The following is a 26,337-nucleotide window of genomic DNA, read 5'->3' on the forward strand; positions in this document are numbered from 1 at the left end:
TTCCTGCAAGAGATGTGAGCTTCACTTGATGAGGAGGGAAGACTCACAGACAGTGGGAAGTGAGACATATGCAGCTGGGGAAAGGTCTTTTTGCAGGTACAGGTTTTAGCTTGATTTCTGTAATAACAATAAATTAGTAGGAGCTGCGGATCTCATTAACATCATTGTGCAGACTACAGCATGAGGAAAACAGACTTCAAATAAGCTGAAAGAAGAGCAGCCTTTGGTCAGAACTCATGAGTTAGCACAACATGTCGATGATGTCTCTGGAAATGCCCCCCTCACATTTAGTTGTGAGTGCTCAGCAGCCACCAGATCATGCCTGATGTCCAGTGTAAGTCTCGTCAAGCAGTGGGTTCCACCCTGTCCTTCCATCAAACATCTGGCTACAGCTCAGCACCATCCTGCTGTGACTCCAGATTTACTGTGTCAAGCTCAGATACTGACCTGTTTGAGTTACAGTGAAGACTGAAAATAAACTGAGGTTACCCACAGGCTTTAGATAAAAATTCTTTGCCTTTTTCATTAAATAAATTTCAAATTTACTTGGAAAAAAAAGAAAATAGTCAATTTCATCTTCAAAATAGCTGCAATCATATTCTTACCAGTACAGATAATTTAACTTGCAAATACATAATGGGTGCTGACCAGGTCTTTCTTTGGGAGAGTAAACTCTGAAACAGTGGAGAACCTGAGGGAAGAGAAGCACAAGGGCCAGAGTAATAAAGGTGTGTGAAGTAATGTGGAAACCAGAGAGGCCTTTTGGGAATGTCTCCTCCCTTTCCTGAACATATATGTATAAACAATAAGCTGGAAGATGGCAAATATAGTACAGATAAAATCATTCTTATTTATTTACACTGATACATCTAGGCTGTGAAATCACTGCTATTAGAGGCAACTAAAGCCCTGGGGTTTATTAGAAACAAAGGAAAATATATACTGATGGCAGAATAACCTAGAGCTACAGCAGCAAATATCAAGAAATAGAGTCTGGAAAGGGTTTAGTCTTCAAAACTTTGGTCAGACTGTAATTATTGGGAAGATAAAGGAAAGCTGCCCTGGAGGAGGTTACTCCCTTCTCCCAGTCCCACTCACTGCCATACAGAGAGGCTCAGGGGAGCTGAGGGTCCTGTGTGCAGCTGGCAAGGGCACGCAGCAGGAGGGGCAGCTGGATCAGTGGCCATGGGCTGTGGGCCTGCCACTGCCATGACAATCCTCCTGCTTGCCCCCAGGAGGCTGGGAGATAAGAGATAAACACTGTGAGTGACTTCCTTCCCCCAGCACTGCCATACTTTGGGCACCAGTCATGGTGGAGCCTCTGCAGAGAGCTCTTCCCTGGGGAGTGCAGATTCTCCCAGGAAAAGGAGAGCATCCTTGAAATTGTGTTTTAATACACAAATAAAAACTCTCTTTTTATCAATGCTTTGTATCATAGTTTCTATGAGGTCCATAAGGACTGAATTAATAGCTATTTGACTGATTTCAGCTTTTAGCTGTGCTAATGTAAGTTTTCAAATCTTAAGTTTCAAAAGGCAGCACTGCCCTTTCTGAAATCCTGCCTCCCTCCAGTGGATCTACATGAGCTGCTTTTATGAGATCAAGGGGAGAAAGCTATCTCCAGTAGGTAGTTTGGGTTTTTTTAATAAGAGAATCCGAGCACAGTAGCAAAGGCAGAGAGTGAAGAAAGGCTTGTAATGGGAGCACTCAAAAAGTTCAACAAGACTTTGCAAGACCCCTTCATGTCAGCGCATTCCCACAGAGAGCCTCACCCAAAAAGCTGAAATTACAGTCTTCCTCAGTTAAAGAAAAAAATGGGAGAATGGCTTGTAATTTTGGAACCAGGAAAGCTATGTTTATCTTCCAAGACACAGCCCCTTGAAGCCGTGACTGTCCTGCAGGGTTAAAGAGCAGGCAGCGAGCCCCAGAGGGACGGGCTGCGGCCGCTCAGCACCCAGCACCAGGCGTCTGTCTCCTGGAGCGAGGGGCTGCTCCTGTTATCTATCTGATACAGAGCACTGTCACGGCTTCCCGTATCCAAACACATCTTGACACTGGAGATTGCACAGATCCCAGGCTCTGGAGGGAGGCCAGGGACGTGCCCCCGCCCCAGCACAGCTCACACCGCGGAAATCGTTATCGGGGAGCAGCGACATGTCCCGGCCGTCTCGGATGGGCCACGGGGTCAAAGGATTATGACTCAAATCCATTCTTCATAGAGAAATCTTTTCCAAATGCCTGGCTACGCTATGAAATCACACAGGGAGTGTCCTGTTATCTGTGGGGGTGGTACAGACCCACCTCTGCTTCATGCAGAAAACCAGAAAAAGAAAAATACAGCTGTGCAGAGCATCCCTGCTGTACAGAGTCAGCTTTCCAAGCTGCTTCCCTTCCTTTCTACCTGCTTGTAGACAGGTTTAGCACAGTGAGTGGGGATATGTTTCAGCCCCACAGTAATAAACTTCTTCTGTGCATGTGTATTTTAGTCTTGAATTTAACTCTTATTCACTCTCTTATTCTTTTACACGCATTTCTGCAGATACTGATGTCATCCCCATTTCTTATCTGCTCTCCACTGGAATTGCTTTTTGAAGAGATAGGAAAGGAGATACTTTTTTGGAAAAGTACTGGAGCAGCATTATAGAAACACAGTTTTGCTTTTTTTGACAACCTTTTAAGTTACAGCAACTGTACAAAGGATTGCAGCACAGAATGTCAGCATGTACCGGGCTTTATTTGGATTTGAAAGTCATTGAAATCTCTTAGTTATGTTGTTGAAGTTTATACTGATATTACAAGGAAATCTTTCTTGGAAGACATAGAGAAATGCAGGCTCTTACCAGAAGACTTTCCTGATCAAGCTGTGAATTGTTCTATTTCCTTCCTTCCTTCCTTCCTTCCTTCCTTCCTTCCTTCCTTCCTTCCTTCCTTCCTTCCTTCCTTCCTTCCTTCCTTCCTTCCTTCCTTCCTTCCTTCCTTCCTTCCTTCCTTCCTTCCCCAGAAAGAAAATGGACCTAAGCACCAAAATAATAGAATATTATTTTTAGCAAAGCCTCATTCAGATTAATCAAAAGGCATCCATGTGCATTTTACGAGGAGGGTTTGTTCTGAGGTCACCTTATGCACAATTTATGCAGCCCCAAGTTCACTAAAGGACTTCCAGACTCATCTGTGGAAATTCCACCTCTACCTCACCATATTTTCTCTACTTCAGATGAGAAACAGACACCACTGAAGCCTTTTTTATCGCATCCTTTCCTTCCCTGGATCAAGCTTCACCCCTGCCATTTGGGCATATTGCAGCACTGTGATACAGAAGCATCATGCAGGCATCCCTCAGAGGAGACAGGCTGTTTAAAGACCAGGGTGCTGTGGGACATTTACACCACACACACTCTTTAATTGCATTGTCACTGTGCCTAAACCCAGTCACCCCCTCAGGCAAGTTCCTGCTCTGGGGGTCCCACATTTCCCTGTCTAGATGTGAGACCTCATAAGTTCTGCCTTCACCTGACAGAGATCTGAACCTGGAAGGAGATCCTTTGTTCAAGCTCTGGAGTGCTCTGGGAGAAAAGCAGCCAGCCATCCTCTGAATGAAGGGCTGTTTGAAAGGAGATTAAACCCTCCCCTGCATGTGCAACTTCCAGCCAGGCAGCCTACATCAGAGAAGTCAAGCTGCATCCACTCCAAGGGGAAAGTTAAAATAGAACTGAATCTTCTTCCTTCAGCTCCATCTTTTGTTGTGCCCTGCAGGCAGTGTTCACCTGAACATCTACCCTCCAAAGTCAGAGTATGCTTGCCTAAAGTGAAAAATGGCACACACAGCCCTATCTTTTTTATTCCCATCAGCCTCTGCTGTCCTTCTGTTGAGCATGAACTTAGTGGTCATGAGCAGCACCACTAATCATGTAGTAGCCATGTTACTTACATATTTCAGAAGGGAAGCTGAAGAGTGAGCTGCAAAAGTTGTGGGCTCCTTACCCCACATATTTGAAAACAGAGGCAAACAAATCCCTACAGAACTAACAATTCTGCTTTAAGATGCTGTTCTCTACCTGCCACCTCCCCCTCTAACAGAGTCAGATCTACGGACAGTGGGACCTGCATGCCCATTTCCACACCAAGTCAGTGGTTCCCGCCTGGATGGGTTTCTGGACTGCACTGGGCTAAAGGTTTTGCAGTGAAGGAAGTTCTGATGAGGGAAGGAAGCAGCCTGGGGCAATGACACCATAACCCAGTGCAGCTGTTGCTGCAGCATCATCTGTTTGCATTCTAGGATGCATTGAAATAGCAGCTTGGAGCATTTCTGTTGCTGCTTATCCTCTGACTGGGCTGTTGTTAATGCAGCACTCTCTCAATGAAGTGTTTGGGATGAAGTCCAAAAAAGCACTTAGGTGCCTAAATCCAAGACAGTGATTCACAGCTGCCTAAGGACTTAGGTTCCCCCCTTTGTATGCCCCTTCCCTGAACCTCTTCAAAAACATGGACTTCTGCAGAAGGTTGACTCTAGGTGCTGTCAGCTTGACTGGGCTTGGCCACCAGAGCCTGCCTGCTGTGTCTGGGCTGTCCAGCCCTGCAGATGAGGTGCTGTGTTTGGGATACCCAGACACACTGTGGATGTGCCAGAGCTTGAATTCAGCAGCCACAGCTGCTCTTGCTCAAACTGTGGCTAATGTTGGTTTTTCCAGCTGATATGGCCACTGTGGGGCTCTTTGCAGACAGAAGATATGAAAAGAACAGCACAAAGGTGCTTTTATGCTGATGAGGGAGGAGGCAGCCACTAGCCTGGCTTGAGTACATTTCCCCCATGTAACACTCTCCTCCTCCCACTCTCTAACTCCACAGTAGAGGTGATGAAGATGCCTTTCACAGAAAAAGGGGGTTTTCTCCTCCACTGTTCTTGCTACTGGTGCTTGATGGAGAATGGTGGAATCAGGTCTGGCATCTGCTCCTTGTGTGGAAACTGGATGGGTCATGGGATGCCAGGCTCAAATCCACTATCAATAGAAATCAATGCCACCTATCAATAGAAATCCACTATCAATAGAAATCAATGCCACCTATCAATAGAAATCTATACAAGAATAGCTTAAAGGCATTCCTAACAGGGTACAAAAACCTCCAATAACCAACTCCTCTATTACATTGCAGAGTATGTATGTCCATGTGCCTCTTTTCTCAAGATAGAGCTTGAAATAGTTGCAGAAAACTCGTTATAAATTGCAGTGACTTACAGGGAGTGAGAAAGAGCATAGCTGCTCTCCTACTGCAGCTTTTTCACCTTACTCTTAAAAAAGTCACTTACTTCCAAGAAAGCTCTGAGTAGATGACAAACTGAGGCACAGAGTTCCCAGTGCTGGGAACTGGTTATTTGGGATGGCAGCATCCCTTGCTGCACTATGTTTGGGTGCTCTGACATCTTGACTACATTCACATGTCTTGCCTTGAGGCCATTGCACTTTGCCAGGTTTCTCCTCTTGTCTGATAAAGCAGTTAGGGCTCTGTGTGACAGAAACTTGCACTTTTCAAATATAAATCTCAGGTAGAGCTCTACATGCACAGGCTGTTTTCCTCATTAAGGCCTTCAGTTACTGCTCTTTACCTAAATCCAAGCTGGGCTGTAAAAGGCTTAATCGATGCAACACATTCACTCCTGGTGATGTCAGGGAGCCACTATACCCATCTAACAGATGAGCTGATCTGCTAGCCAGTAAATTTGGGATGACAAGAAAAGTTTATCATGTTAAACCAGATGCCATCAGCACCCTTCAGTTCTGAAAAAGTGCTCTAGTTCTTCAAAAAGCTATTACTGAGATGTGTAAGGAAAACATGAGATCTGAGCCACTTCCTGCTCCAGCCTTCTGCAGTTGGCACCTCTTCCCACAATCAGGAGAACAGCCCAATGTGGAAGCATGTTTCTGAAAAGATTTCAAGGACAAGATTTGGAATTTGGTGTCTTCTCTGCCTACATGTGTCCTCAGCAGGAAAACTGCAGAGCAGCAGAAGAGGGAAGATGAGAGCTACTGAGGGACAGAAAATGAATCTCCTGTAGATCTGTCCATCCATATGTGTCTGTCTGGGCCCCATCCTCTGGCCCTGCTGTGATCCATATTTCAAAGGGGCCATGATTCCTTCTCAAGTTACTGCTGCTGGCAGGACAGCAGAGCTGGCAAGCGAGCTTTCAGGAATGTCTTTATCCTTCACAATCCATATGAAATAGGTCCAAGCAGTAATATTCTTGGACAGCCAGATACACAGATTTTGCAAAGGTTGGGAGCAGCAAAGCACACTATTAATAAAACAGTCACACTGCTCTTGGTTTTGGACTTATTGTGATAATTATAAGCAGAAGTTTTCTTTTGTCTGGTCAAAGATTCTGCTGCTTCAAATTTAGAGCTGTCAGAGACAGCTGAGCAAGAGGGCTTCGTTCAATGGATGGCATTATCTGCTTCAGCAAGTGCCATCATTCTGCTTTGGTGATCAGCGAAAGAATAAAAAGGAGCTTGTCTGAGGACCCACTCTCCCATCCACTATTAACACTACTGTAGCTCAGAGTAGCCTACCAGTGGTGTCTTGGCTTAGAGAAAATTTTTTTTTTCTAAATATATATAAGCATATCTATCACTGTATACAATGATGAAAGCTAGAACTACTTTAATTGTCATTTTTTTAAAATTAATGCTGACTTATTTTAACGTGGTACCTTCAACAGGGAGAAAAAAGGACATACTCTCAAAATACTGGGAATTAGATACAAAGAAGAAACTGCTCATAATTGTCTTTTTTTATGCTCAGTCAAACAGGAAAAAAGTGCCTTCTGGCAGCATGAACCTGCCTAGGAGTGGAGATTCTGTTCTCATGGTCAATAATTTTCTCTTCACATTTTCAACTGGTAAGTCTCAACAGTTACCATTAAGAATCAAAGTCTTGATGCTCCAGAGGCCAAAGCACCCACCATTTCACCTCATTTGTAATTTAACAGGTTTATCATTTACACTATGATGTCGCTTTTAAAGGAGATCCCAGTGGAATTAACCAGTACTCAATTTCAGGTGCAGGAGGAAAATGTGCAGTGGAGCATATTCATGCTAGAGACAGACTTTTGTGCCTGGGTACGCTGCAGTGGATATTGCTGAAAAGGGCAGCTTTTCTGCAAAGTTCTGTTATATCCCTTCAGCAGGAAACAATTATCTGTAATACCAATTTCCCGCAGAATTTTGCAAATCCATCCCTACAGGGATTTCACCTTTCTTTGTTTCCCCTGCACAGCACAGAAAGTCTGACTGCAGTGATACAAAATCAGATCTGACTCATTTTTATTTTCAGCCTCTGGCAGCTGAAGGGAATAATCTCATTTTTGACTAGAAGGAGATGAGCAAACAGGGTAAGGGCTGGTGATCTGAATCCCCAGAGGACCTCCAGCAGTGCCTTCCCACTGTGTCCATTTTGTGATGAGAGGACCAAAAGGAGGGATGGAGGATGCAGTGGGGTGGTCTCTGCTCTAGGGGCACCCATGCACTGGAAGGAGAAGGGATTCAAATCCAGGCATGCCAGGGCCCCAAAACATCTGTGGGAAGGGGCACTGTCATAACCAGTGTATGCCTGGAGATGCCCCTTGCAACACCAAATTTTGTCTGAAGACCATGAAACCCCCATGGCAGAGCCTGTGGCTGCCTTGAACCACTTTTCTTTCAGCTGCAGCATAGAGGTGTTGTGAGGAGGATTACAGCCATGGTAACCAGGAGTCACATTTTCAGCAGTTTTCTGCATTTTTTATCTTGGTCCCCTCTTCCAAAGCAAGATATCTCCCTGCACAGCTTCCTGACAGTGTGGGCACAGCCCTGCCTGTGCCAGCAGGCCTAGAACCAACCCACGGCACAGGGGAGGATTCTGCCTGTTTCTTCCACCCTGGAAAGGAGCTCTGAGCTCAGTATGGGGGTGCTCAGGTTCCATACTGGGCAGGACATGCCCAGGGAAAGGGGATGTGTGGGGTTCACAGGGGAGGTGGGCACACAGAGCAGGAATGCTCTCCTCAAGCAGCTCAGCATGTTCAGAGCTCCTGTATAGAAATAATTCTCACATAATCCACTTTGTTCCACCTCTATGGACATTTTTAGAGGGCCTTGGCTATGTGGTTGGGGATGCAGGCATGGTGAGCCTGGGACAGTCCATTTTCCTGTCCCCAGAGTCTGGGATCCCAGCAGCAGTGGGGCCTGGCCTGCTGACTGACAGGGACAGGTAACAAGTTGGATTATTTAGCTGCATTTCCCACCAAGAGGAGGCTTGTGGTGTTGTGCTGTCAGTCCATCTGCACCAGGCAGTGTGTGGCTCTGCTGTAGCAGAGGTGTTCCAAGGCCATGAAGTCCCCATGGGTTTGGGACACGCGAGGAGCTGGCTCTGAGCAGCACCAGCTGCCCCTGGCCAGGCGAGTGCTGGGCAGGGGGGCTCAAGACAGCAGCTGAGGCAGCCCCAAGGGCCAGACCCTGCAGGAGACCACTCTGACAGGCTCCCAGGAGCCTCTCCATCACTTTTGTCCTTCTTCATCCCCAGCTGTTTATTAACTCGGGCTCAGCTGACCTGACATTCAGGTAAGCCAAATCTGATTTTCCGGCTGAGGAAGCCCTCAGATCTTCACTGTTTCCAAACAGATTTCATCAAGGAAAGCAGCATGCCCAGCTGCCAGCTGGAGGAAACTCAGACCGTTGCAAAGCTCTGGATGAGAGACAGGGAGGAGAAGGAGCACAGGAGCAGCCCTGGATAGAGCACATGGCTGAGGGTCTGACCTGGGATGTCCCATCTGGTCCCATGGGTGGCCCAGGGTGCAGCTCCTCCCTGCACGGGGGGCACAGGGGATGTTCATCCCTCTCCAAAATGCAGAGTGCACCACTGATGGTGGTGTTGAGGTCCTGGGGCCACTCTGGTGATCTGGTTCAGTAAGGAAGGAAAGGCAGGAGGGGCCCAGCCTTTGGGGCTACAAGAGAGATGGACAAACAAGGTAAAAAGACCCCTAAAATATAAAGAATACCCTTTGATATTTTTTTGAATTGTTATGCACCTGGTACTAAAGATGGACAAATGACATTCAAATTTCTTAAGGTATTTTGTTTTTCAAAAACTGTAGACCTAAATCACAGCTGTCTTTTTAAAATATACTGCAAAATACTTGTTCAAAAGCAAACTTTTTGTGCAACAAAGGACTTAAAGAAAAACAGTGACAAAATTTTAGTTCTGGGAAGAAAATTTTTCAGTCCCAAAAGTCTGAGTAACTCTGCTCTCCAACTGCAGATGCTTTCAGACCTGCTCAAAGAATGTGCATGTGCATATGGAGCTGTGATTTGCCATTGTTTGGGATATCTTTGTTGTAGGCCTTGAAGCTGCAGGAAAGCTGCCTTGTTTCCACAGTAGAAGTGAGTACAGAGTAGGCTGCATTGTCCAAGAAGTGTGTGTATTTCTGTGGAGACACACAAATCCACAGCACAGAAATTTAAAGCTATGGAGAAATTCTGCAGGGCTGTTAATATAATCTGATATTCAGCCCTCATCATCCATTTTTAGTCATGGTCTTTTGACTTGTTAGAACTCGCTAGCAATCTTTAATTTAAAAAAATTTCTTTCTCTCCTGAGATCTCAGATGAACGGGGTAAAAATGTCATTTACATGATAATCAAGGTCTCCTTCAAGGAAAGGGTAGGATCTGGATAAATTAGCTACAACTTGTCAAGAGTGGGAATATCCATCAGAAGTTTGTCTTCTTAATTCCAGAATCCAGGTGATCACAGCTTTTTGTAGAAGCCGGGAGAGCAACAGCCAAGTGAAAATGCTCCAGCTTGCTCTTCATGGCCTCACTCTGCAAAAGGGGTTGGTGGCACCAGATCTTGGCATCTTTGTAAAGGATTTCTATTTTTCAGTCTCAGGGTTGAGCTGTTATTTGAATTGGAACATTTTTCATTCAGTTGTAGCACAGTTGCGATGTCCCGTGATGTGCCATGACATTTACAAACATCAACAACAGTCCAAGTCCTTTGTTGGCTTGGAACACTACTGGCTATCTCCAAGTGCCATGGGAGAAGCAGAGATCACAGCCTCCCTCCACAGCATATCCTTGAGGAGGATGTCATTTCTGAATTGGGTTTTCTGCTGGGTGTGCTCTGACTGACAGCCAGAGCCCACCCAGCCTATGACAGCTCCGTAATAGGGGAAGCTTATCTGCCAGCAGTGCCAATAAAAATAAATCACCTACTTGCCTTATGCTCTGAGGAGATGAAAACAGAGTCATCAATGGTCTTGTGTACTTCTACACTAACTCAACACCCACAGCATTCCTTTTTTTAAAATCAAATTGCAGGATTTGAGAAGGCTACTATGTATTGAAGTACAGAGCTGAGGTTCAGTGGGTATGAATTATGAGGTTACAATACATTCATTGTTTGTTTAAATACTGTTTTTTCAAATTAGGTTTGCATGTATGAGTGCAATGTTCCCATTGACTAGAGCAATGTACAATAGACCACACACAATTTGGGAGGGTGCCACAAGTTTGTCCCTCTGTGGGCAGACATCACTTAGTTTTTCATCCCCATTCTGTCTATATATCTTCAGCCTGGCCTTACTAGTTCCTTCTAGATGAGCTGGAAGCATATGTGGATCACGTAATTTTCTGTGGTGACCTCATATAGAGCAAAAAGATGTTTTTAAATTGAAAGCCCTCAAAGCCTGTAGAGTTGAGACCTGTACCACTGATCCAAAATTCAGCTTTAGCATTTCCCACTCATTCAGTGTGGGAGTAAACCAAAATTTATTCCTCTGAAGTCAGAGATTTACATAACTTTAAGGCAGGGATGAGTGAGCATACCTCATCTGTCAAGGAGGAGCCACATAGCAGGTTAATTTTTATTATATACTGGGGTCTCAGCTGCTTTGCTGTAGTTTTGTCATCATCCCTACAACCAGTCCTCCTATATTCATAAAAAGTAAGTGAGCAGGCAGCCAAATACGATGCGGAGGAATTGCTTCCTCTCATGTTGCATTGAGATAAAGTTACATAACTCAAAGCCACCAAGGGCACAACCCCTGGCTGTATTTCCATCTGGAACACATGTCCTTGCCCCTTCCCCCAGCACTTGCAGGGGAGATGCTTGGACAGGTTGTTATTTATGTCAGCACAAACTGGTGGTACCAGGCACGTCTCTGTGGCAGTGCAGGAGAGCATTAGCTCCAGCACCATTGTGGAGCATATGTATGTGATGAGATAACAGATATCTGGCAGTGAGCAGCTACTGGAGCTCTGTAAATCCCTTGGCTTGTAGTTTTGTGCAGAAAAACTACCTCCAGCACAGTATATGACTGTATAGGCTTGAGTACCAAATTAAAGATTGTGTTGGTCCTCACAAAGCACAGAGCTGTGTGGTACTGCTTTTGGATCCCCAGCTTGGTTGGCACTTGTGCTCAATTCCCCTGAGAGACACGGAACCCTCAGGTGTCTCAGGACCTGCTTGTAAATCTCTAGGGTTTGCTTTGCTGCTTCACATGCCAGGATTTCACCTGGGCCAAGCAGCTCAGCATCTGCCCTTGGGCTGTGTGTCCCAGCTGAGACCCTGCACGTGGCGTGTGCTGCCTGCACGAGCCTTGCCCAGGAGAGCCCACAAACACAGCCCAGCACCCCACACCACAGCCCCATCACACATCACTGTCCTGGATGTGCCCACCATATTTTGGGAATGTGGTAAACAGATAAGAATGCCACATTTCCCACTTCTGGGACATGTGAAATGAGTGTTCAGGTCCCTGCTCCAGGTCCAGGCTGAGCATTGCATCCAACTGCTGTGTAGGACATGCTGCCTAAACCCCTGTGTTATTAACTCAAGGTTAACATATAGTTATTTTTGTTCCAAATCATGAGATTACGAACACCATTAATATTCACCACGAGTTAGAAGCCTGGGAGAGGCAAACCTGCTGTGGAACATACAGCACATTCAATTCTGTGATGGGTCACTGCCAGCACAAGATCCCTTGGGATGGGTGCCGGACGAAATTCAACTCTCTCTTGCACTGCCTACAGCTAAACTGACTTCAGTTTGCATCCCCATGGCTTTATGTAGTAAATTGGTGGGATATTTGATCTCCAGTACCAGGAACAGGAATGAAGTGTATGATTCCAGTGCATGATACTCTGCAAATATCTATTTGAGTAGCCAGGTCTGAGTAAAAGAAAAGAAATCAAACAGAAGGATATGGAAAAATCTTTTTATGCCTATAAAAGGATCACTTCAAAACCACAGGATTTTGTATAGGAACCTTTTTCCTTAAATAGTAGAAACAGTCCCTGGGTGCATTCCATCAGTGTAAAAAATGGGGGTTAGAAAAGAGCTGCTGTGTACAATAGCAGTTTCCTCTCATTCCATCTCTTCCTTTCCTCCCCTCACCACACATGTACCTTGTCTCATGCCCTGAAATCATGCTTGTAAAAACCATGAAAACAGTACAATTACTATATATATGTATTTATACACATAGATATAATCAAACCCATGTCCATATACATATATGTATATGCTGTGTAGTTAAAGAGGAACTGCAGCTTAGGATTTTTTTTGCATTCTTCATGAAACACCTTTTCCACAAAGAGGAACACAACTTGGCATAAATCTTGCTGGGTATCTAAAACACCAGCTCAGGCTCCTCCTGCAGCCTCACACCTACAGCCTCCTCCTGCCACCAGGAGATAGATAACCTGCCAGAGCCAGGCCTATGAAACCCAGAGCTCTTTGGCCGTGGGCCAAATCCTGCCAGGCAAAACCCCGCTGACATCACAGGATTAGAGGGGTGGCTAATCAGCACTGTGGGATTTGTGTCAATCTTTCACTCAGGATGCAATGCAGGGTCCCCCTGTGGTCAGTGGGGGTGGTTGGGGGCTGGGAAGGCCCTTGGCATCCTCGGGGTGAGCAGCTGTGGGGTGGCACTGGGATTTGGGGTATCCTGTGTGTGCCGCCGGGAAGGAGCAGCAATGTGGGAATGGCTCTCCCAGGGCACAAAACTCCAGCATCTCTTGGAACAAGGGTCCTTCCCCTGCCCTTTCCATCTCAGGGGTCCCAGGCTGGCAGAGGACAGGAGGGGAGAGAAGGTTTCTGTGACTCTGGGGTTCATTGGCCCCTTTGTGTCAGAGTGGGTTGGGGAAAGGAGTCAAAACATTCCCATCTCCAAACTGGAGACAGGCTCAGTAGAGACTGAAACCTTTTTGGAGGGATTTGTGAAAAAACAGGATGGTGTCTTTGGTACTCTATAAGAAGGGTCTTGTGTTCACATTAATGTGAACAAAATTTCATGCAAGGGATCCCCAGGGACTCAGGCTGGCTCCAGTCCATCATTCCATCCCATGCCTAGGTGAATCCTTACAGATGTCTGTATAACAACCTGTTCTGAAAAACCTTTAATAACAGAACCTCCACAGTCTCCTGAGACAAAGTATTTAAGTGTTTTACTACACTTGCTATTAAAAACATTCCTTAAATCTGTATTAAGTCTTTCTTAACTCCCTCCCAGCCAGACCCAGTACACACCCTGACTGAAATTTTAGCATGTGGCTGGTATCTGCAGCAGGGACAGAGACCAGGTTATTAATTTTCTTGTTGATCAGCCCTTTATGTGATTGAAAACATTTTTTTTCTCTCTTTAGATTTCTGTTCTTCAATCAAGCCCAGTTTCTTTTGCCTACCTTCCTGCACATCCCCATATACACCCTTTTTGGGGAATACCATCTCCTTCCATAAGAAAAATCTTTGGGTGAAGTCTCACACTAGCAAGGGGAGCTAAACTGAGGGAAGAGAGATTTCTTACAGGCTGTGTTTCTATCTGTGTAGTTTACAGTGGTGTTTGGGGTTTTGTTTGCAGCAATATGACATTATGGGTACATATTAGGGGCAGCCCATGACCCATCACAACCCATGGGCTCACACAGTCAGTGCCAGCCTGTCTCAGGGACGCTGGGGAAAGCTGTGCACTCATCCCCCCAAACTGCATCTCTGGGGTTTTCAATCCCTATCTCCAATTGTCATTCCACAGCCTACAATCAGCACAGCTCCTGCCATAGCTGCAACAAGCACGGCACTGATTTTCACATTGCCTAAGCTGTCACTGAAATGTTGGTTAGTTCTGTTGTTAGTTCTGGGATGAAGGGAGACCCCACAGTCCCCTTCTAGGCACTCTCTTAGTCAGCAGGGAAGTCTTGACACCTTTCACATACAACCTTTTAGTGGCTTCACCCTTCCCACAACAGTTTCACTAGGAATTCTCATTTCTGCTCATTTCTGCTGCTTGCTTGTGAAAGGGCTGACACTGTCATGGTTTCGAGAAACCAGGAGGGAAGCATGCTGTGGTGAGAGTGCACACCCTTACTCCCACTCCGTGTACTGATCTAGAAAACACCTCCTGAACATTTTTTAATGTGACCTGGCAGCAGACCAGGGTAAATGGCATGTTCTCTTCCCAGTGCTTTGGCCCAAAGTGTGTTTCAGAGGCTTAAAAGAATAGTCAGGCAATTAAATGTGATAAACGAGGCCATTTGTCACCAGCATTTTCGCTTTTCTTTAAAGTATAAAACGAGATAATAAGCAGGGCTCGAAGAAATCCTTTGTGGAGTTGCAAGCCAAGGTCACATGATATACAGAACGGATTTTCTGCCTCTCCCATCATGAGAATGTGATCTGACAATACTCCCCCTCCTGACACAGAAATCACAGACAATGTTAAGAGAGAGGGAGAATAATCACTAATGGTTGAAAAAACAGTGGCATGTTACAATGAAGATAGGAAAAGAAATGCACTTACTTAAGGGCAAATTTACCCACTGCAAGCTTCCTGTACGTGCTGGTCAATAGGAACATCACCACAGAGCCAGTTGCACAGTACCTTATCTCACAGCAAAGCTTTGAGCAGAGACGGCCAACACATCCCCTCCTCAGCAGAGAGCAGGGCACGTACCCAGGGCTGGCAGAGTTTGGTGGAACAGATGGGTCACCCATAGCCCCATGAGAGGGAAAGGGACAGAGCTGAGATGGGCTCTGGGAACTGTGGGGTCCTGCAGAGTGTGAGTGAGCCCTCCCTGGGGCTCCAGGTGTGGGAGGGTATTCCTCCTGTAGTGCCCACAGGTTCATCCAGCACACTGGGACACCCCACTGAGTGACAGCCATGTCACAATGCCACACAGCTGTGTGTGACACACAGCCCACAAGAGTGGTGGCTCTTTGGCAGTGTCTGCATTAGTGCAGGTTCGTATTTGTGGCTGGAGGCTAGAGCTGGATATGAATCCAGAGCTGGAGTGTCTCCAGCTCTCTTTTGAAAAATAACACCTTTCCTTCTGGCAAGTTACCAGAATGTGTTTCCTTCTGCATGCTGGTTTTTCCTATCATGTGTGTTTAGGAATTGGGAAACATTTACTCCAAGGTGTGAAACCTCTCTGCACCTGTGGGACATGAACATATTGACTGCAAGGACACCTTTTCACACTGTCCCTGTATCCCACCATGTTGGTGTTACCTCTGCACCCTTTTCCATCTCCCCTCCACATGCACCCACTTGTGTAAGAAATTACTCTTTTGGGTTTTTTCTTTTTCTTAACCTGTTTTCTTAATCAATCATCAGTTTATACTGAATATATTGAGGCAGGAGTGCCAGTAAGTATGGCTGTGCACAAACAGAAATGGATATTTGAGGAGTTGAGAACCACTGACAGTTGGTCTCTACAAGCTATGTTTTATTTATGTCTGTATTGTGCTGTGTTGGCAGCATTTGATTCAGCCCTGGGATGAAACCCCTGAGTTTTTGCAAACATGGACAGCCTCACACATGCCTCTGACATTAAATAAGTGATACACACAGTGTGAGGAAACATATATTTTAAGAAAACTACCCAGATGCACCAACAACGGGAGGTGTTGAAGTATCTCAAAAGACTCAGAATTAAAATCTTGCTAGAGAAAAAGCAGGCCAGGAGGTGCCAGTCAGGCACCAAACAAGTAAATGCCAAACTCACAGCTGAGTCACTGAGTCAGCACCAGGTTAGACTCAAGTCCATGGGTTTTCATCTGACAATGGACTGTGTGCCTGGCCTTTGGCAGGGGCTGTGCAGACCAGTGCCCTCCTCAGCACCAGTGACCCACCAGCAGCAGCCCAGGGCCAGCTTCACCCAGCTTTCCTACCTCTTGGTGGCTGCCACAGTTGGGCTCAGTGATCTTTGGGGTCCCTTCCAACTCAGGATATTCTATGATTCCCTGATTCACATCACTGAGGTCTGTGCCTGAGGGGAATTTTCAGATGAGCTTTCAAGAGACATGACTGGATCCTGTGCTGTATTAAACTGCTGGTGAGAGCAGTTTGTCTGTCCCTACCCCCACCAGAAGCAGGCTCAGCCCCAGCTCATGAGTTGCCCTGGCTGTAGCTTGCTGAAAGGGTGGGATAATCCTGCCGAAGCCCTTGGTGGGCTGCCCGTTTCCTCTCCTTCCAACTCGATTGCTTCCAAAACAAATTCCTGTTGCAAAAATTCTGGTCCTTTCAACTCCACATTCCTGCATATAACACAATCCCTTTGAAAAGGAGGTGAACTGGTACAACTCAGTGAACTTGAAAGGAAAAATATCCCAAATAATTGTTGGAAATGATTGGAAACAAGTATCTCACAGAACAACATGTTTCTGAGTGTTTCCGATAGCAGCAGACAGCCACGGTCTGTTTGCAAAAGCACAGAGACTTACCATGGGCAGGCAGTGGAACTGTGGGAGTCAGAGCCAGCACCATTCCCCTTCTGGCAGCCAGAGCTCCTGGGAGGGCTGCCTGCAAGGAGAGGTGCTTGTGTGAAGGTGCTGCCACCATCCACTCCACCAACAGCGAGAGAAATCCCCCAGCAATCTCCAGCTATGGCCCAAGGAATGAGCCCTCAACCCCTTCTGCAGCAGAGACGTTTTGGCATCCATTCGATTTGTTTGTGTTTAAAGAGGAGGACATGGAGAAGGAGGGGAGGGTCTGACTCCCACAAGTTCAAATTTACTACTTCAGGAAGACAGTTTCTTTGCAAACTCATTCCACATTCTTCTTCTTTTTATCTCTACAGAAGATTGAGCATCTTTAAAACTGCATAAGCTTCCCTTAGGGAGGCTTGTTTTCATATCCCTTCTCAGCCCAGTTTGGAGCAGGGACATCAAAGGCAAGGCAAATATGGTCCCCTGTTAGCTTGGATCCATTTGGAGCTGGTCTGGGCAGTTCCAGCCTGCCACGATGTTCACAGTCTTTCGAAATATTTACTTATCTGACCGACAAGAGAGTTATTTAATAAGTTATGATGTCTGCAGTTTTGTGTAAACAATTTACAGTGCTGTGATTGATGCTGGATGATGTTTGGAGAGAAGCAAGATGGACTGTATATACTGGGCTTCGGTTTGGAGAGTTCAGGCTCAGGACTGGGCAGTATTCTACCTAATAAATAACAGTAGTCAAACACTGGGACTCTTGCTGCTGCAGTGCTCACAAAGCCATACAAACAGGGCTGAATTAAACCAAGGCACACGTTGGCCATGCAAACATCTGAGACCTTTGTAGAGGTGCCTGGTACAGTGGTCACAGTTCCTGGTTCTGCTTTTGCCCCTTGCCCAGGTTGTCCCCAACCCTGCAGGAAACAGGTGGTTTTGTGGGTAGGACAGCCAGAACAGATGTGGAGCATCACACTGCAAGCTGCTTCTCCACATCTAGTGGAGTGAAAGCTGGGAAGTGAGTATTACCATGTCCAGGAGACAGCTCCAGTCCTTGCAAGAGCACAGTGAAATAAGTGGGCTTGCTTCTTTTGGCACAGCTTCAGGTCATGCTACATGGTTGGTTTCCTCAGTCTTGCATTTTACAGGGTCTTACATCAGGTTCCCAGGAGCAAGATGAGATTCCTGCTGCAGTCCTTGTTTCCAAAGTCCCTTGTCTGGGTGAATACCTTCCATTACAGGTGTGTGTGATCTTGAGAAAATTGGTGGAAGGGGTATTCCTATCTCCAGTGGAGAGACACAGGAGTGTGATTGCTGTGAGTTAGGTGTGTGTGCAGCTCAGCTGGTCAGACACAGCTATTGGCAAGCAACAGCCCTCATGAGACGCCACAGAACAAGAGAGAGGGCATGGACCAACATCAAACTGAGAGGAGCTCAGAGGCTTTCATTCAGTTCAAACTAGAAACAAGTTGTTTCCTTTCTGAACCATCAAAATGTTTCATTTCTCTGGAGTTAAGCAACCTGGACATGTCTGAAACAACAGTTTCAGCACCAGGCAGTTCCCTAAAATTTTCTGTAATTTCACTTTCTGATCTGATTGTGGACAAAGACATGATTCTCAGATCCCCTGAAGTGGAAGTGCCAGGCCCAGTGGCTATGCAAGAGCTGAAGGGCAAAAGTTTGGAAGGAGAGGAAAAAACCCCTTCTCTAGCTACCAAGTAGCTGTTCATATTGACTGGTCCAGGCAAAAAACCTTAAAAACCCCTTTATTCTGGAAATCCTATTTCAGACACATTTACTGTCAAAGGTTGACTCCAGGTTCTGTGAGGAAATAATGGCAGGAAACTAAAAGGAGGAAATTAACCCTAAAACTGACACAAGATGTCTGGGTGGTTGAGAGCTGGAAAAAGGCTCTATGGAGAGAAAAATGTGCTTCCTCTGAACAGAGACAAGTAAGGAAGTATTGATCTGAAATTACTGAACTCTGGTACTTCATCCATGCTGCTGACCATGGCCTTGCCTAATGGAGAGAAAAGTACCAGGAGATCTTTTCCATTCAGATGGAAAAAGGAAAGGATGTCTGAGACACACGTTCCACGTATTGCATTCACCATGGGAGGAAAGTAATGTTCAATACCCTCCTGATGTTCAAAACTGTTTCTGCAATCCTCTTCAGCTGAGAAAAGGCTGATTGATCTCCCAGCTTCACCTCTAGTGTTAGCACTAAAAAGGCTGTACCTTTTTATTTGGTCTGTGGAAATCTGCACTCAGAACAAGAAGGATCTCAAGCAAAATGCTGCCTGCCTCTTCCTCCCCCGAGGGACCATGCAAAGACACATTGCACTTAGCAAAAGAAGTGAAGGTTTTGGGGGACCTAAGTGCCAGCAGGCTGATGGCACCATTCTTTGTCTCCTTGGAGATCTGTCTTGATGTAATTAATGATAAAGAACTGGAGCAAGAATAAAAATGATTCAGAGAAGCTTTGGTATTTTTCCCCCAGTTCAGCTCTATGATTAAACCCACACAGAGCCTCAAATGAGGAGATGAGCTTCAATTATAGCTAAGGAGCAGCATAATGAATTATCTTCTTTGCACTTACTTTAGCTGGTGAGTAACTCAATTTCCATCCAAATCCATGTTGACTATAACTGATTTAGCCAATAACTGATTCATCAAGATGCTGGAAAAATGTGGAATTAGAAATGCAGAAGAAAGGCTGTAGCTCTTCTCTACTTCATCATTGCTAATCTGGTGCAAAATTTTTAACAGATAACCTTAATGCTACCTACCTGTGTAAGTCCACCTTTAACAAAAGTTAAGTACAAGAAAATGGCCTGCTAAAGAAGAGTTTGAATCCTCTCTTTTATGTATAATAAAAATATTTTTATTTGGGATAGTGAGTCCTTAGAATTGCAGACTCCGTCCAAATAACAGAGAGTATGTTGTGTGGCTTATGTAATTTTAGGGTCTTTTGCTCAGAAATTCCCAGACCTGCAGGTTATGAAGTTATAATTTAAATACTATTGAAAAATATCAGCGGCCTCAGCCTCCACACTGCTGCCCAGCAGTTGTGAGCTGCATAGGGTTGGCATTGCTGTGTTTCCATCCTCAGCCATGGTCTGTAGGTACCAGTAGGAAGAGACACTCTCAGAGCAGTTTTCCTGCATTCAGGAAAGGATCCTGTTCCTGGAAGTGACAGGATTTTCGGGTTCCTGGGGCAAAACCAATATGACTTCTGAAACTCTGCTCTGCAACTCTGGGAGCAGCTGGAAAAATTTGAGGGCTGGGTGCATGAGTCCTGTGGAGCAGGAGCTGGCTTTCAGAGCTGCAGGATCTTCAGCCCTGGTAGAAGGAGGCACTGGCCCACAGCACTGCTCAGGCAGAAAACCAGTTTAATTAAATTTTTAAAATAGTGTTTGGGGTTAATTTTGTACAGCAATTTACAAAGAACTCAAGGGATGTTATTGTTTAAATAAATATTTAAGCAAGATCCCTCTCAGTTTAAACACAGTGAACTGTATGTGAAAAGCAGCAACATTTGATTACAAATATACAAGAGGCCAAAACAATCCATTATGAGCAAAGGTGTTGGAGGTGGATCAAACATCATTTTGTTTGATTCTGTTTCTCTGAGGGAAGTTATTGATAAGGGGATTTCTGCCTTGTGCCAATGTGTAGCAGGGGTGCAAACCCTGGCAATGCTATCCAGTCAATGTGAATTTGTGTCTGAGTAGGGGTTTCCCAAATTCACGGGTGCAAAAGGATGAAATGCTCATCTTCCTCAACCTGAGCTTTTGAAAAAGGTAAGGCCTTTTTGCCTTACCAGAAATGAGTATTTCTTTCCTGATGACTGTGTATTCAATCCCCTTCTGTATCTGAGCTGCAAGGCACTAGAACACATAATTAGTCACTTTTCCAAAGTGTCCCTGAAACTGGAGGATTCTGTAAAGGTCACACAGCCCAAGTGACACATTTCATGGATACATTTGAAGACCTGGCAGATTCCCTGTATTGAGCAGGACTTGATTTACACAGGAGAACACTGTTTGGATTACCAAGATGGTCACTACAAGATACTCAGAAAGGGCTGTGCCTTGATAGGAGACAAAATCTGTACATCCATTTGTAAGCAGATTTTTGGATGTTTCACCCTAACACACATCACTGCACAGCAGAATAAAATGAAGATATATTTATATTTATATTTATATTTATATTTATATTTATATTTATATTTATATTTATATTTATATTTGAAATGCAAAGTAGCAACCCAGGTCTTGGGTCATTTTAATTCTCTCAAGCCACAGGATCTGAAGACCTCAATCTTACTCTACAATTACATTCAGAAACCCAAGATTCTGGCATGGATCAGGACAGTGGGCTTGGCTCACAGAATCTGTGGAAACATCAGGGTATGTAAGGTAGGTAAAAACCTGATAATTTGGGAAAAGAAATAGCATTTATTTCTGAGACAAAACAATTCATGATTCATAACTAATTGGAAACAAATGAGTAATAATATTACACAAAAGACCCATTTTGTTCATTGAGGAACCACAGAATTAATTGCATGTACTTTAGTTTCCAGCAGAGGCAAAGTCCCAAGGCACAGTGTTGTGATTGTTGAACCAGTCATGTTACACATACTGGTTTAATTCAGGCCAAAACTGCAGGAAGAGCATGGGATTCTCTGAGTAGAGTCTGAGCCTCAAGTAGGTTAAACAATTCATCAAGCAGTGAAGGTTTTGAGTTAGCACTCACGAGGTGACCTGACTTGCTGTGGGCTGTGAGCAATGTGAGGAGCTGGCTGGACCAGCTGGGGTGCCAGATGAGGAGGCAGCAGCTCTTTTAGATCTGTGCAAGAAACCTTATGCACAGACTTGACTGCCTCATTCATGGCGCTGCTCCCTACTTGTAATCATCTCATCAAAGCTGTAAGAGCAACATCCTCCTGGATTTATTTACTTTGTGACAGCTCCCACAAGGACATTCCCAATAAGTATCTCTGCTCCTTCAACTGTCAACTCCATACTTACTCAGCATCAAACTTTAGGAATGTCCATTTTTTACCTTGACCCTTGGAGCAGAATCCCATAAGTATCCACCTCTCCTTTTCCTTTTCTGTTTCAGCTCTCCTGCAAATCCCTGCTTACAACTCCTGGTTGTGACATCCTTGCCTGAAGCAAGGCTGTCAGTGCACAGCAAGCCCTACCTGCAGCCCTGGCCAACAATGTCTCGCAGCTTCCTAGGACTCCTTCCCCCCTCCATAGCTGGCTGTAGGCAGCTGTGGTCTCCTCACACTGTTCTCACAGCTCCTGTCCTTCTGTTCTCTGTTTCTGCAGTCTCACAGAGCATGGGGCTCACCGGATCTGATGAAGATGACAAAACTTCACAGCATGTCTCTGTGGAAGGAGGGGCTGTCCAGGTTGCTCCACAGTCTATAGTCATAAAAGAAGTGAGGAAAACCACCTTTCCCTGCCACTGCAGCAGGAGTGGAAACAAGCAGGCTGCAGCTCCTACCTTTGGATGTGGAAATCACGTCACAATGAGCACTGAGATTTTGCCATCTGTCTCCAATGTTGCATATGCATTGCCTACAAAAATAGGCTGTAAGAATACTGCTATGACTGAAAAATCCATGAGGCAAGAGATGCCAGAATTAGGCCTCCTTTGTGCTATGTGTTATGGTACAATTGTTAATTAGATGAACACACAATATTTTTCCAGAGGTCTCAGCTTTATCCCATGGTACTGGATGAACTTTTTTCACTGGAAATATTCAATAGAATTTTGGCTTTTTCCCTTAGAGTTCAGTGCAGTCCTAGGCTTTATTTTCTTCCCAACTTCTCCTCAACAAAAATGACTGAATTTCCCAAAACTTGGAAGTACAATGACACATTTCCCTGTCGTACCTGGGTTCTTCTAGTACTTCTGTCAAGGGTGGTGGTTCTTTAGCCATTTGAATAAAATAGAAACAGAGACAGGCATGTCAGCAACAGCTTGACTGCACCAGGCACTATTTTGTCAGGATCTTGGTTACCCATCCCAGCTGTCCCCAGAGGGTGACCAACAGCCATGGGGCTGTGCAGGAGTGGTCATCACCAGGCACACGGGACATTCTGGAGGCAGAGCTCCCACTAGCTCCCATGGCAGCAGTGGACATCAGGAGCAGGGCCATATGGCACATGCAGACACTGGGGCACCCACAGCCACTGGCTGCAGACTGGGGAGAGCCTCAGCAAGACCTGGCAGAGAGACCCTGCAGGGAGAGTGGGACGGGAGCCAATGCTGAGGTACCACTCATATTCTCAAAAAGGGACCAAGGATGGGGTAGCTGAGGTTTCATATCAAGCTCTGCTGTGCCTGGGCTCTGCTTATGGCTCACATCTTGACCCACACCTTCCTGACCTGCTCCCAGGCCCCCTGACTCCTCATTTGTGCCATGTACTCCTCAAACCATTCCCATGCAACCCTCCAGGTTTAGCATCCAAGTACCAGGTCTTTGCTAGGCCCAGCATTGCCTGGGTCCCTGTCTGCCACCAGGCTGTGACAGGAAAGAATCAGTGTTGTTTCCTGCCTGCCTTTCCACTCACAATCAACTCTGCCCTGAGCAGCACTACACAAAGAGCCCATCTTCATTCTGCTCCTCGAGATGGGATGACTCTTGGATTGCAAAGAGAGGGCCTGGGTCCCTGTCATGCTGTGGGGAAGCACCAGGATCTGCAGGAGCTTGGTGGCACTGACTGTTTGCACAGGAGCATCGGGGTCAGCACTGGGAGCTGCTGGGATGCTGGGCTGAGCTCACTCATGTGGGAAGGAATCTCAGCAGATTTTGACTGCTCAGCCTTAGCACATCCCTAAGAAGTTGCTATTTTCTCCCTTCAAAGGCTATCACTAAGCCAAATTGGAGGAGATTTACAAAGTTAAAAAAAAAAAATCACATTCCTAACAGAAAGCTGCCAAATTTCAGATCTCAACTCCAGAGCACAGAGGGATAAGAACTATCCAAAAAAAGGATCACCAGATTCCCCCCTCCTGTTTCTTCCTTTCTTTTTTTTCCAGTTGGACAACAATTCCTTTTTCCCTATGCTCATTCTTGGAATGGACAAAGCTGGCTGGACAGTTTTGGCAGAAATTTTCCAGAAAAGAACTTATCCCAAGGCAGACAATCAAGTTGGAAGAGCTCAGTCTAAACTTTTCAAGTCTGACAAAGTTACAAGCAGCAGCGCAGGCGGTCCTGCAGCAGGACAGAGATGAATGACCTTTATCACAGGAGCTGCAGCAATCCCACCTCTGACGCACTCAGCATTATAATAGCTGATGATGCTGCTCCATTCAGGTGCATCTGATCACGATTCAGATATGTCACCAGGAAAAAAGCTTTAAGTCAGTCATCCCACTGAGCCTTCCCACACCCTTCCTACTCGAGCAGCTCTTTCCATCTAGCAACTGATCACAGAGGAAAACACAGCTCCCTCGCCTCCAATATTTGTGAGCTGTGTGTGTGAGCTTCTGCTTCTTGGATAGAGGCAGCTGATGCTAAAATGGGATTGCTCTCTGAACTAATGTATTCAAAATTAATAAAAGAAATAAAACAACACACTCCTCTGGCATGTTCCCATGCATATTTTCCATGAAAGTTAATTTTTCCACAGAACAACTTGTGAGTTTGTGGGGGTTTTGCACTGAATCTTGATACAGAGCTTAGAATTCTTGGCACTGCTTAGGACGTTAAAATGACATCAGCTCCACTTTCTATATTGGAATTTTATAGTTCCTGCCTGACCGCATTTCTTTGTTTTGCACATGTTCTCTCTCTGAGCTGCCTCTCTGCCGCGGTGTGCTCAGTGAATCAGAAAAAGAGGTGTGTTTGTGTTCCTTGCAGCCCTGCTGCTGGGCACCCAAGTGATAACGCTGCATTTCTCCCCCAGGACAAAGCAGCACTGTTGGCTCAAGGGACCAGGGCACTTTTTCCAGTCAAGAAGCTTCCCCACAGCACGACAGGTCCGTGCTGAGAGGAGCTGGCGTGTCCCCCTCTTTCCTCTGGCTGAGCAGGAGTGGGGAGCACGCTGCCATGGGGAGTGACATGGGGTGGCCAGTGACTGCACACAGGACAATGGGAAATCAGCCAAGAAAAAAAGGAGTGGAAAGCAGAGGAAGGGGAAAGTGAGCATCTCTGTGTGCAAAACAGGGATTTCTCCAGTACTGGAAGATAGCACCTGGAGCAGTATTTTTTTGTGCTACCCCGATGGAAGGAGAGAGTGCCTGCCCCCACAACACAACCATACTGTCCCGTGCCTTGGGGCAGGGAGGAGAAGCATTATTTTAAATTAAGCAAAAATGTGAGTTAGGGTGTTTCCGTATTCCCCCCAGCAGTGCCACCCTCTGTGTTTGAACATCGAGGTGCAGGAGGGCTGATGAGGTACCCGGGATCCCCCGTGAGCAGGCAGCACAGGGCTGGCAGAGTTAACAGACCCTGGCGCTGCGAGTGCAGCTCCACGGGCGTTAGCACAGACATCACGCTTGTTTCCTGGATTTCAAATAAAATAACTATTCAAGGAAAGATGATGCTTTTCTACATCCCCTGTGCCTTGGAAAGCAGTAAGAGGAAAGAAAAGCAGTTAATTATCTGGCACGCCGCATCCAAACATTCCTGAAAGCACGCTTGGATCCGCCGTTCCTGTAAGAGTCACGCTGGAGCAGCATTAGCATATCCTCAGTAAACACTCGGTGCCATCCTCCAGCACAGCCTCAGCTCCCAAACGGGATTACAGCAGCTGGACAAACCCAGGAGGGACTACACCTGGCCCTTAGCAAAATGCCAGCTCTGCTGTAGCCTGGCTGGATGACAGCATTTCCCAGGTTTGCTATTTCCTACAGGCTCAGCTTCTCCGGTGTGTGATGGAGAATCACTGCTCCTTGCTTCTCTGTGCAAGGTTTATCATTTCATCCTTTCGCTGTCGTGTGGAAATAGCCAGGAGACCAGACTAACATTTCAAAATTGTGAAGCCATTTGCCAAACACTCCTTGCTCTATAACAGCAACATTTTTACAATTGCTTTTGCCACAGCCCTTCTGCAATCGTGTTTATAAGCTCCTTTACAAGCGCATGCTACCGTATAGAGAATGCAGAAAATCTTTACCTTGCTTGCCCAGAGGAGAGAGCCTGGCTTTCTCTCATGGATCAAAAGTAGGATGAAAAACAAACCCGAGAGAGACCCGTGAACAGACTCATCTGCTGAGAGTTGTTTAAATCCCGAGCCTGCTCCTGCTCGCAGCTCTAAGTTTGTGCTCTGAATAGAGGCTGTGTTATTTTAACCACAGGATTTCTAGTCATGGGGGAGGAGAGATGGATTAGGTACGTTTGCAATCTAATGCTTCACATTTACCTCAACTGAAATGAACTACTTTTAGCCTGATGTAAATAAGCACAGCTAAGATATAGATTTCAAGTGCCCACTAAGCAATTATGCTTAAACTAACATGCTAAATAACTGTGGAAAATTCCAGGGGAATAAGATAACATACTTTTGTGTTCTTTCCTAAATAAAAGGCATGTGTGGAATTTCATGCTAGATACTATGACAAGTGAGGG

General features: G+C 45.7%; 1 protein-coding gene across 3 annotated transcripts in view; it reads right to left on the reverse strand.

The window, feature by feature from the left end:
* Window positions 1-26,050, reverse strand: part of JCAD (junctional cadherin 5 associated) — a 62,583-nt gene extending 36,533 nt beyond the window's left edge. Inside the window, exons 1-2 of one of the 3 annotated variants that reach the window (XM_074532863.1) lie at window positions 25,886-26,050; window positions 2,841-3,014 (exon numbers count right to left, since the gene is read on the reverse strand). The gene's annotated coding sequence lies outside the window, so the exon portion shown is untranslated. Of the gene's footprint in view, window positions 1-2,840; window positions 3,015-16,748; window positions 16,828-25,885 lie in introns of all 3 variants that reach the window. The other 2 variants (XM_014270093.3, XM_014270088.3) reach the window with 2 other exon arrangements.
* Between the last annotated feature and the right edge of the window lie 287 nt (window positions 26,051-26,337).

Source organism: Zonotrichia albicollis, chromosome 1 (assembly GCF_047830755.1).
Source record: "Zonotrichia albicollis isolate bZonAlb1 chromosome 1, bZonAlb1.hap1, whole genome shotgun sequence".
Taxonomy (NCBI): Eukaryota; Metazoa; Chordata; class Aves; order Passeriformes; family Passerellidae; genus Zonotrichia; species Zonotrichia albicollis.